A 12,255-nucleotide genomic window follows, 5' to 3' on the forward strand; every position below is an offset into this window, starting at 1 on the left:
CTGTGGAGCATGAGTTTGGGTCGTGCTTGTAGCAGGTGACCTCCTGAGACTGTTTATTTGGGGACTTGGTGTGTCCGTGAGTGAAGCAAGTCTCCATCAAATCAGCTGAGGTGGCAGCACCAGAGTCCAGGTGATACTACTAGAGGCAGTGTGTATTAAGTATCTTTGTCAGAATCATCCTTTGTGGGTCCTTTCATCCCCTGGCCTCCTGCTGCTCACTGAGTTTGAGATTGCCTGGGCACTTCACTCCCGCCCCTTACCCAGGGAAGGCCTATCATTGAAAAGCTGTCTTCTCCGGGGTCCCAGTGCACCTGTGTGCTGACTTTGGGATTTTCTGTGAATTTCCACATTCACCACTCAGTGTCTCACAACCACCAAACATGCTGCGCTGGAAGCGGCTTCAGGCTGCCTTGGGAACATATGGAAGAGTTCGTGGAGAAGCTGAACAGGGAGCCCCAAGGGCAGGACATGGTGCCTACTGTCTCCATCTCCAACATTGCTGGCCTCGGTCGTCTTCACCTCCTGAAACACCTATGCTCGTTGTTTGAATTTGTGTCCCCGTGCTGAGCATGTGTGTGTATACACACGTGTGCTTATTTATGCTGGCTGTGATTGTGTGTGTGTATGTATGTGTGTGTGTGTGTCCGGCCCAGGGCAGAGGCAGAGATGAAGGTGGCAGGAGAGGAGGTGCTGAGCAACCAGAAGAGGAGTCATGAGGCGACCAGGCTGAAGGTGGTTTGTCGCCTCATCTCTGCATTGACCCTGCCCAGGATGGGAACAAGAAAGGATGGCCAGTGATAACTCCAGACTGTGGCTCCAGATATCTGCAATTAGACCAGATACAAAACACGCTCATCAGTTCTACCGTGTTTTTGTGTGTGCTTGGATCAGGAAGAGGGTTTCATGGTCTAAGGATTCACACAGAGCAAATCACGTGGGGTGGGGCTTTGAAACCACTGCCTGTGGAGCCCTCCGTGTGTGGGGCCATGGGCTGGCCTCTGGAAATGAGGGACGTGGCTATGGCAAGATCTGGGATGGTGAGGCTAAGGTCCTGCCGAGATGGGCAGAGAGCTGAAGGAGAAAGAGTCATAGATTGCCTGCCGCACTGGAGATTGTTCCACACACATGTGAAAAGGAGAACTGGGAATGTCCTGGGCCAGTGCTGCCCCGGATCAGCCCAGCAGCCAGCACGCACCCTCCCTGAGGGTGGCACACACTGGCACGATATGACACAAAACATGAGATGTGCTAAAGTATGCTGTATCTGCCAAACCACAGGCATCCTAGGAGAGACATGGTCTGTAAGCAAGGCATGCCTCCAGGCACTTCCAGCCTGCCTCCCTGGCAGTGCCCAAAGGTGAGGAATGTGCAAGTGGGTTTCCCTGTGTGACCCTATCCGGGATATGCCTGTGAGGGAGGGAACAGAGAAAAAACTATGGCGGTGGGTAAACTGCATGTCCTAAGGGACCTCAGGGGAGTGGAGACAGAGAAGCCCCTGGGGCAGTTCAGGGCCTGCTGGTTTTCAGGGTCCAAACTCTAGGCAGTAGCGGTCCTGCCAAAGATACCCCATGGCCTGTGCTGAAAGTTCTGACATGAATTCCTCCTTTTCTTTGGGGTCTTGCCCCTGGCTTTGGGGGCCTGAGTGTCAAAGGTGCACGTCTGCACCTGAAGGAGGATTCTGGTAGTCTTGCTGGAGCAGAATCTCTGATTGTGTTGTAGGGGATCTGCACCCAGGTGACACAGAGGGATGCTGCCTTCCAGGTGACCGTCTTGGATATCCCTGGGCCCAACCGCACACTGGCTTCCTTGGCACGGGTGCTGTGTAGGGAAGCAGGGATGCGTGACTGTAGGGAGTCCTACCTGGGCCTAATGAGAGCAACTGAAAGAGAGCCTTGGCATTTAGGAAATCACTGAGGCATGGGTGGTTCAAGCCCTCTTGGTCCATTTGAGATAGTAACGCTGCTTTCTGTCCAATGGAGGCATTAGCTCTGGGCCCAGAACCTGCAGGTTCCCCAGGGCATCATCTGTTGGGGGACTCCCATGTGCATGGGTAGTATTAAACAGAAAGGAAGACGTGTAGGGATGCCACCTTTCTTTGATGGCTTCCGGTTCCATTCTTGGTATCGGAAGAGACACTGTATCCATGTGTACCTTCTTCACAACCTTGGATCAGAACCAGGCCAGTCACAGTCTCTGGGGGCTTTTGGAGGCTCAGGCGTTTCTGGCCTTTTCCTGCCACATGGAGAGAGCACATCGGGGCACAGGTAGATGGTGCACACAGAACGCTCCACAGATAGGAAGAACAGGGGGCCTCATTCAGAATGCTGGGGGCTGTAATGGGTGGTAGGCTAGCAAGAGGGGCAGAACATTGACACGGAATGACCTAGACAGGTGCACACCGAGAAAGCAGTTCTTCAAGTCAGCTGAGCTTGGAGGTCCTTGTTTTCTGGTCCCCTGAAGGAATGCACAGGCAATGGATCAGGCCAACGTGACTGGTACTGTGAAGCTGTCCAAGGTGATGGGAGAATGCAGAAGGCAGGCACATGTTATACAGCTGTTCATGGCAAGAACTTCCAACGCTGCCTGCTGCTCTGCAGGCCTGTCCCTATCAATAGCAAATGCCAAGGTTTTGGAACCTTTGAGGATAAGGCAGAGTTAGAAGTGTAACATGACATAATCGATGAGCAAGTGAAAAAACAAGGACAGAAATGTGGATGCTTACCAAAATTCACGTTCCTGGAAAAGAAAACTTATACTTCGGAATATGGACAAGTTTCCTCTCAGCGATCTTACTGTGTACACGCATATATTTGTGCACATGTGCACAGAGAAATTTGAGTGCTTACAAAAATTAATGTTCCTGGAAAAGAAAGGTTGAACTTCTGAATATGGACAAGTTTCCTCTCAGGGATGTTACTTAGCACACGTGCATGTTTGTGCACATGTGCATGCAGAAATTTGAGTGCCTACCAAAATTCAAGTTCCTGGAAAAGAAAGCTTTACTTCTGCATATGGACAGGTTTCCCCTCAGCGATGTTACTGTGTACACATGTAGGTTTCTGCACATGTGCGTGTAGAAATCCCTGCCAGTTCGCTTGTGAGTATGAGCTACTGCAACTGACCTAGCCAGGTGATAGAAGTTGGACAGCGAAACCATGAAGTTCTTAGGGAACGGTACAGAGTCTCTGGCCAGCAGAAGCACTGAAGCCAGGGAATCGCTCCCCGTTTGCTCACTGAGCAAACATGTTCTAAGCGGAATCACTGTTGTGCACCTAGGATGCTTGGCAGAAAGGAGAGGCAGGAGGAAAGAGCCTGGGGAGTGTGAAGACCAACGTCCACTACACCTGCAGTTTTATGAAAAGTAGAAAGTGCACCTAATGAGCTGGGAGGACAAACTGTACTTAATTGAGTTATCTAAGAGGATTTCCATCCAAACAGCCAAAAGTGCTTCCTGGTTTCTTCTTGCTGCCTTTAGTAAAACATGAAGGGATTTTTTTTTTTTAATGTTTAACATAAAGATTATTAAAACAGGGGACAAAACTTGCTGATTTGGGAAGTTTCCAGTCTTTTAAGATGACATTAATAAAATAATAAATTTTACCTGAAAGAACAAGCAAGGCAGACAAGGGAATTCACAAAGGGCAGTAACAAAATAGTAATCTTGACACATCTTCAATATATTTGTAAAGAAAACAAAGTGTCATTGTGTGAATAAAATATAGAGGTATCAAAAGAAAAACAGAGGAAGCTCCTGAAAGAACTCAACCCACTATTAACCATCTTTGATTTGCAGGCACAGAAACTGACTCAAGTTAATTCTAAGAAGCAAAGCCCTGATGTTATTATCTCTTCTTTTTTCCTTTTTTCCTTTTCTTTTTTTGTGAAAATTTAGGCTGGAGAGGGAAGAAGAGGATAGAGACTTCAAGTGCCTTTAAGGAGGAGGAGGAAAGAGAGGGGGTTGGAGATTTGATTGTGTTATTTGAACAGCATTGGTGAAGCTCAAACAAGGGAGGTAGCAAGCCTTGCAGGCCTGCGGGAAGAGCACTTCCAGAAGAACAGCACTTGCAGTCTTGGGATCGGGAAGAAATGGAATTTGATGGAGGAAAACCAAGGCCAGTGTTGTCAAAAAGAGTACATTAGTGGGGAAAATAGTAGAGTAGAACACAGAGAATGGAAGAGAGGAGCAGTCAGGGACCATATTGCGGGAACCTTTTAATTTGGCAATAAATACAACTTGTACTCCTTAGGAGCATACTTCACAGCAACTAACAGCAACAGTGTAGATAATAGCCACAATAAAAGCACGTAATTAAAACATTTCGTATTTTTTACTACAGAAATCGAAAAAGGATATATGAACGCAATAGTGTGCATATTTATTTATACAGAGAGTTTTCACCTGAGACCAGAACACACACACACTCTTTATACAACTAAAAGTGGTTTCAGCTGACACTTAGCAAAGCGCTTTGGCCCAAATAAACTAACCAGAAAGGCCTAGTAAAGAATTCAAAGTGCAAATAAATCAATCATGCTCTGAGTAAATAAACACAATTTATTTGAATTTGAATTTACACTCACGAAATTACCTAAAATGGAGACAACAGATTCACTACAGCTTCATCATCTGTAGTCCTTCCTCTTCAGTTCTGAGAAGAATGCTAACCACTTGGTGATGATCTCTTTCCAGCATTTTGTGAAAGCTTAGAGGACTTAAAGAAATTGAGGACTGGGGAGAGTGGGGAGAGACAAAGAGGAGGAGAAAGGAAGAGGAAACGGAGAGATTGCTCCTGGCATACGTCTACAGACAGGATCCCAGCTTCCTGGAATGGTGCACAGAGATTGATAGGTATCTGTGCCAGAAGTGGAGAAGGGGTGACATTCAACTCCAGGAGGAGACTCAACTCCAAGAACCTACAGAGGCAGCCAAGTGTGCTGATGTTCAGGAACCAATACTTAGAGGGTACTCCACAGGTCTGTGAAAGAGCCCTTGGAGACCGCAAGAAAGAAGGTTTCCACAAGTATAATCACAGATTAGATGGTTGGATAGATTAGAGGAAGGATAACTCTATGACCTGATAATTACTGAAATACATGAGACAATTCTTGCACATCAGACTGTGTCAAGAAAGACGGAAACTCAATTACTTTGATACAATGGGAAATTACACATGCAAAGAATTAGCTGTTAACTGTACTACATTTGTGTCCAAGGCAAGATAAGATACAGAACAGAAATCTTCACATGGTCAACTCGGGTAAGACACATGTAACTGGAAAATGGAAGCAAGAGTTCCAAAAAGACTTTAATCACCCTGGACTATTTTTATCCACTATATTTACGATTCTTGGACAACTCCACTGTAGCTTAAGGGTAAGAGAACTCAATTTAGCCCAATTCAAAAGCTGAACGGATTTCCTGTGTTGGATCCTTTTCAGTTACAACTATAGGTCCAGCGCAAATCAAAGTGGACGTCAAGGCTCTTTTTCCTTTGGGAATTTTAACTTGCTTTGCTACTGTGTCTGACACAGATATGCTGACCTCACTGTGACTACAGGCCAGCCAAAAGGGAAAGGGGACAGAATGAATCAAATTCCCCTTTTGATCACTCAACAGGAGGTCCACAGGCACCAGGTCTCATTCTATTAACTATCTCTGCTTCTCCAACTGCAGTCAGTGCTACACAGGGCCTGCTTCATGCTTGCCAGGGTCTCTCACCAAACACAGGCATTTTAACGGCTGGCTTCCTTGAGATGTCCCTGGGCTAGGTAAAAGCACTCTGAGACAGTGTTCCTTCTCCCTTGGCTCTGTGCCTGCAATGAACGTATGCCTCTTCCTCAGCTGGGACAAGAAGCCACAGCTCTTCACTGATTAAATCCCGTGTCTGGTGCAAACCCACATCGGAGCTTCTCCATCAACCTCCACTGCACGCTTTCAGAGCCAGGTTATCTTAGATCAGCCCAAGAGGCACTTCAGAGAGTGACATTCAAATCTGGCTATATAGCTGATACTGAGATCTTCAAGGCATGAAAACAGTTCAAAATTACGTTGCTAAAATACTCTACAGATTACATGTATAGTAGAGCTTTCGAACTTACAAGTAACATCAAATACCAAAATAGGTTCTTACTTTTCCTTTCTCCACTTCTCTCATTCTCTCTCACACACACATGCACACATCCTTTTTACATGTTAAGACAATTACACGAAAAACAGATCATAGATTTTTAAATAACATCTCAATATGCAGATCAAACAAAACTGTACTTCCTCTATTTAAAACAAAATCACATAAATTACCCATCGGTTTCCCTATATTTGATATTATTGAATAATGCAATAAGGTGATCTTTTTGTTTTTAATGGGGTTTTTAACTTTGACTGAAATACTTGCTTCAGACTTACTGAAGGCAGAATTAACTATTTTTTTTTCTTTTTGTGATCTCCTCCTTTTAGAATTGGGGGGTGATGATTCAAAATCAGATGTGTTCACAGTAATGGATGCTACTTCCACCAATCCTGGCTGAAGGGGTTCCAGTGATACCTGAATAACAATTTTTGTTTCAGGAGACAATCCTTCTAGCTGCTTAGGCTTCTTAAACATTAGATGACACTGGGTCTTGTGCTCCCTTTCCTCTCTGGAAGTTAAAAACTGTAGCCGACATATGGAACACTGGTGAAAACTCTTTTCCCAGTGCCCTCGATGATGACGTCTGTATGCTGTTGCAGTTTTAAAAATTTTGAGACAAAACGGGCAAAGTAAATTCTTAGTGTTACCATGGTATGCTCTGAAATGTGCATCCACATCTGCAAAAAATGATGATCTGTAACTGCAAACCTGGCATACATAGGGCATTTCACCAGGCTTATGATTGTCTTTCATGTGCTCTAAGAGAACCTGATCTGTCTCAAAGGACAACTCACAGATGTGACAGACTGTGCAGGGCTCCTGGGGCGTGTGGACACTTTCAGTGTGACACTGCAGCTGGAAGGGAGTAGGAAACTGGCGGAGGCAGTGCTGGCAGGTGGTGTGGGTTTTCCAGCTGTCACCTCTCTGCCTCTCAAGTTCCAAATGGTGCTTCATGTGATTCATAAACTTGACATTTTTTTAGAACTTTCAAGCAGCTGAGGCATTTAAACGCCGTGTGGGTCTTCGGTTCTGGCTGCCCAACTCCTCTATGCTCGCCATAGTAGAAGTCACGAAGTAACACAATCAGATTTCCTTCTGTGGGATCACCAATTTTGTTTGGACTTGCCAAACTTGGAAAATCAGTTTTTGTCCGTCCACTTTCCCCTAAAGGTCTTACAGGCTTGCAATGAACACTGTCGTTTGGAAAAGGTGTTGGACAAGGTTCTCCATTCTGAACATGGCTTAGTGAGGTATGGACACGGTCTGGTGTGCTTTGCTGAGTGGTCTCTGTATGAAAAAAACCTGATGGGGAAAAACCTAAAGAATGTTCCCCTACAATGCCATCACTGAGTTTAGGCCTTCTGGGATTTCTGCGATTTGTTTCACAAGGGGAAACTCGCTTTGATACATGAGGACTTTTATTCATATCTCCTGCAGAAACTGCTGTTTCTACTGGATGCTGCAATGAGCTTGTGAAGGTCATCAAAGAAGAACATAACTCCTTGGAAAAGCAATGAGGCACTATTTGTGGTGAAATATTTTTATAATCAGCTTGAGACGGAGGTTCAATAATAATAGGACTACCTGTTAATCTTGAGTCAGAGTCAGACACTGGCAAGACAGTCTTTGCCTCTGATGTAGGAGTCACATGACTAACAGGCTGTAATCTGTGAGTGTTACCTTTCCTGAAGTGACCATACCTTTCTCTCCTAAAATAAGAACCTGGGGTATCTCTGTTCAGTATGTTTGAAACGACTGGTTTTGAAGCTGAGCTCATCCCAACAAAGATCACGTCAGCATCTTCATTTACACGTTCCACTCCAACCAAGATCACTTCATCATCATCATCATCATCATCTACTTGTTTGGTCTCTCCCTCCCTTTTCCGTACTTCTGGCTCTTGTTCTTCTTCACGTAACATACATGGGAGTTCCATATTTTTAATACTTTTTTATTCTTAGAGGGTGCGGCCACAAGTCCCAGTGCTTCCTTTATACAAACTGCCACCTAAGTATAAACATACTACAGATTAATTAAGTACAGAAAAATGGGCTTTTTGATTATCTCCAAATCTCTAGAGTACTTATACACACCCTTATCTTACAGACAAAGACACTGAGTGTCAACCAGACTCAATGACAGCTGAAAAAACTGCGACTACACGTCTACATGGCTCTAGAATCATAGCTTTGTCGCATGTTCACTTTAACCTCTTCTATTTAAAAAAATAAAGAGGAAAAAAAAAAAACCGCCACACTGATCATTAGGTGAAATCACATGTAAAGGAGAATGTTTTTACAAAAGCATTGTTTTACAGCGTTTCGAAGCATGGACTTTGGTGTCAAAGGACATTAAGTTGGAATTCTAACTTAACCACACACCAGTTGCGTCTTCTTGGGCAAATTTATAACTTTTAAATGTGTTTCTGTATCTTAAAGACAAACATGCTTATTTCTTAGACTTAAGGTTAACAACGTTTTATAAAGGCATCAGCTATTCAATTGCATCTTGTTTTGTAGTAAAAATGTAAGAAAATGTATATTAAATGCACATTACAACCGATCCACAAATTCTAATTTCATAAATGTTAACAAAGAAAATAGCAAATTCAAAGTATAATCTATCTATACCTAGTTAACAAACAGCATAATTCAATGTCAAACACTTAACTCAGGCCTAGGAAACTGCGAATGAGCTCTCTGATAATCTCACCCCAATTCCACACTGATATATCCTAAATTTCTCCCTCTAATCCTGGCTAAACTTCAATCCAACAATGCTTCATCTTTATGCCACACGTCTCTTCCCCACATAGCAGGCAAAGTGATGAAAGTCTTTCTCTCATAAAAATATCAGATAGAGACATCACACACACACACACACACACACACACACACACAAACACATCCCTGATATCCCTTATGAATACAGGTGAAAGAGTCCTCAACAAAATACTGGTACACAAAATCCAACAGCATATAAAAAAGACTGTACACCATGATCACATGCGATTTAGGGAGGTATGCAAAGTTGGTTCCTTATAGGAAAGTCAATCAACATTATGCCATTTTAAAACAATAAAACAAATAACACATCTGCCTGAAGATAAAGCATTTCCCTGAATCTAGCACCTTTTCATAACCGGGGTTAAAAGAACACTTAATAATTAAAAACAGAAGAGAACTTTCTCAATCGAAGGGCACCTGTAAAAAGACCCACAGCTAACATTATAATTAAGAATGAAAAACTGAAAGCTTTCCCTCTAAGACTGGGAACAACACAAGGAAGTCTATTATACTTTGGCTCAACATTATACTGGCAGTTCTATAACCAGGGCAATCAGGTAACATAAGAGAATTGTTGCTATAGTTTCAAAAAAAAAAAAAAAAACACGAAAAAACAAAAACAAAAAACAGCCTTCATAATGGAAAGGAAAAAGTCAAAGTATATTGGAGATAACATAATTTAGTATAGAAAATCTTGAAGAAAACACAAGTATTAGAATTAATATAAAGCTTGAAGAAAAGAAGACAAATATTTTAAAAGTCAACCACAGTTTACACTGTAGCAACAAATGTTGTTAAGTAAATACTTGACTCTACACTAGCATTCAAAAGAATACTTAGGAAGTCAGAAAGAGAAAGACAATATATTCTTTTGAATGGCTGAGTAATACTCCACTGTGTATATGTACCACAGCTTTCTGATCCACTTATCTGTTGATGGACATCTAGGTTGTTCCATGTCCTGGCTATTATAAACAGTGCTGCGATCAACACCGGGGTACATGTGTCTCTTTCAATTCTGGTTTCCTCAGTGTGTATGCCCAGCAGTGGGATTGCTGGGTCATAGGGCAGTTCTATTTGCCATTTTTTAAGGAATCGCCACTCTGTTCTCCATAGTGGCTGTACTAGATTGCATTCCCACCAACAGTGTAAGAGGGTTCCCTTTTCTCCACACCCTCTCCAGCATTTATTGCTTGCAGACTTTATAGGAATCAATTCTAATGAGATGGATGAAACTGGAGCGGAATATACACAGTGAAGTGAGCCAGAAAAAAAACACCAATACAGTATACTAACACATATATATGGAATTTAGAAAGATGGTAATGATAACCCTGTATGAGAGACAGCAGAAGAGACACAGATGTATAGAACAGATTTTTGGACTCTGAGGGAGTGGGAGAGGGTGGGATAATATGGGAGAATGGCACTGAAATATGTACACTATCATGTAAGATAGTCGCCAGTCTATGTTCGATGCAGGATACAGGATGCTTGCGGCTGGTGCACTGGGATGATCCAGAGAGATGATATGGGGTGGGCGGTGGGAGAGGGGTGAGGATTGGGAACTCATGTACATCTGTGGCGGATTCATGTCAATGTATGGCAAAACCAACACAGTGTTGTTAAATAAAATAAAGTAAAAATAAAAATTAAAAAAAAAGAGAGAGAAAGACAAATATCGTATGGTTTCACTTACATGGACTCTAAAATTGCCACAAGTAAACTGATCTATGAAAGAGAAACAGACTCACAGACATAGAGAGCAGTCTATGTGATTCCCAAGAGGGGAAAGGTGGGGCAGGCACAGATTGGGAGCTGGTGATTAGCATATGTAAACTATAATATATACAATAGACAAACAAGAGCGTACTGTATAGCAAAAGGAACTATATTCATAATTTGAGATAAACAATAATGGAAAAGAATATGAAGGAAATTGTGTGTGCATATGTGTGTGTTTACGTAAGAAGGAAAGGAAAGGACAATTCTTGGCAAGCACGTACAGAAACTGGATCCTTGTGTGTTATGGATAGATTTTAAATGGTGCAATTGCTACAGAAATCAGTTTAAAGACTCCTCAAAAAATTAAAAAACTAGAGCTGACACATGATTCAGCAATTCCACTTCAGTATATGAATTCAAAAGAAGTTAACATGGGGTCTTGGGATATCTGCAGAGCCGTGCTCACAGCAGCACGAAGCACAACAACTAAGAGGTGGAAGCATCGAAATGTCCATCAAATGTGATATATACACACAATGAAATATTATTTAGCCATATAGAGAAAATTCTGTCACATGCTACAACATGCATGATCATTTCAGACATCAAGCCAAATGCAATAAGCCAGTCGTACAAAAAGACAAATACTGTAAGTTTCTACTTGCATGAAATAGCTAACACAGTCAAGCAATAGAAAGGAAACAAAAAGGAACGATGAAGTCCATGGTCTAGGTCAACGGGCAAGAAAAGAGGACTTGCTGTTTAATGGGACAGGTGATGGGTACAGAGTTTCGATTTTGCAAGCTGTAAAGGTGTAGAGATCTGCTTCATAACAATGTAATAAGGAATTCCCTGGTAGTTCAGAGGTTAGGACTCCACAGTGTCCTATCAGGGGCCTGGGTATGATCCTCAACCAGGGAACTGTCATTCAAGCTGCACAACACAGCTAAAACAATGACAACAACAACAAATCAACACTGTGAATATGTGTGTGTGTATGTCTTAGTCACTCAGTTGTGCCCAACTTTGCATCCCCAGGGACTAAAGCTCACCACGTTCCCTTCTCCATCAGATTTGCAGTGGGTTGCCATTTATTTCTCCAAAAGGCTGATGAAAGTGTGCAAAATACTTAGCATGCAAAAATGTTTAAAATGGTAAAAATTTAACTTAGATGTTTTCTACAACAATTAAAAACAGAAAAGCATTTAACAACCAGGAAAAGAATTTGAATAGACATTTCCGACTCTTTGCAACCCCATGGACTGGAGCCTACCAGGCTCCTCCATTCATGGGATTTTCCAGGCAAGAGTGCTGGAGTGGATTACCATTTCCTTCTCAAGGCGATCTACCCCACCCAGGAATTGATCCCAGGTCTCCTACCTTGCAGGCAGACACTTTCTCTTCTGAGCCACCAGGGAAGCCCCGAGCAAAATGTCAATCAGTCTCACTGAGATACTATTTCACACCCATACTACTTCACACCCAATCAAAAGGACGAATAATAACAAGTGCTGCAGAGGATGTGGAGAAAAGGAATCTTCATGATATTGTTGAGGTAATTGCTGTAAAATGGCACAACCACTCTTGCAAAAGTGGTTGGTCAGTACCTCAAA

The 12,255-nt window shown here is 42.7% G+C and overlaps 1 pseudogene; it reads left to right on the forward strand.

Moving 5' to 3' along the window:
- Nucleotides 1–2,082: 2,082 nt before the first annotated feature.
- Nucleotides 2,083–12,255, forward strand: part of LOC138431330 (melanoma antigen preferentially expressed in tumors-like) — a 64,517-nt pseudogene continuing 54,344 nt past the window's right edge.

The sequence above is a fragment of the Ovis canadensis genome, chromosome Y (assembly GCF_042477335.2).
Source record: "Ovis canadensis isolate MfBH-ARS-UI-01 breed Bighorn chromosome Y, ARS-UI_OviCan_v2, whole genome shotgun sequence".
NCBI lineage: Eukaryota > Metazoa > Chordata > Mammalia > Artiodactyla > Bovidae > Ovis > Ovis canadensis.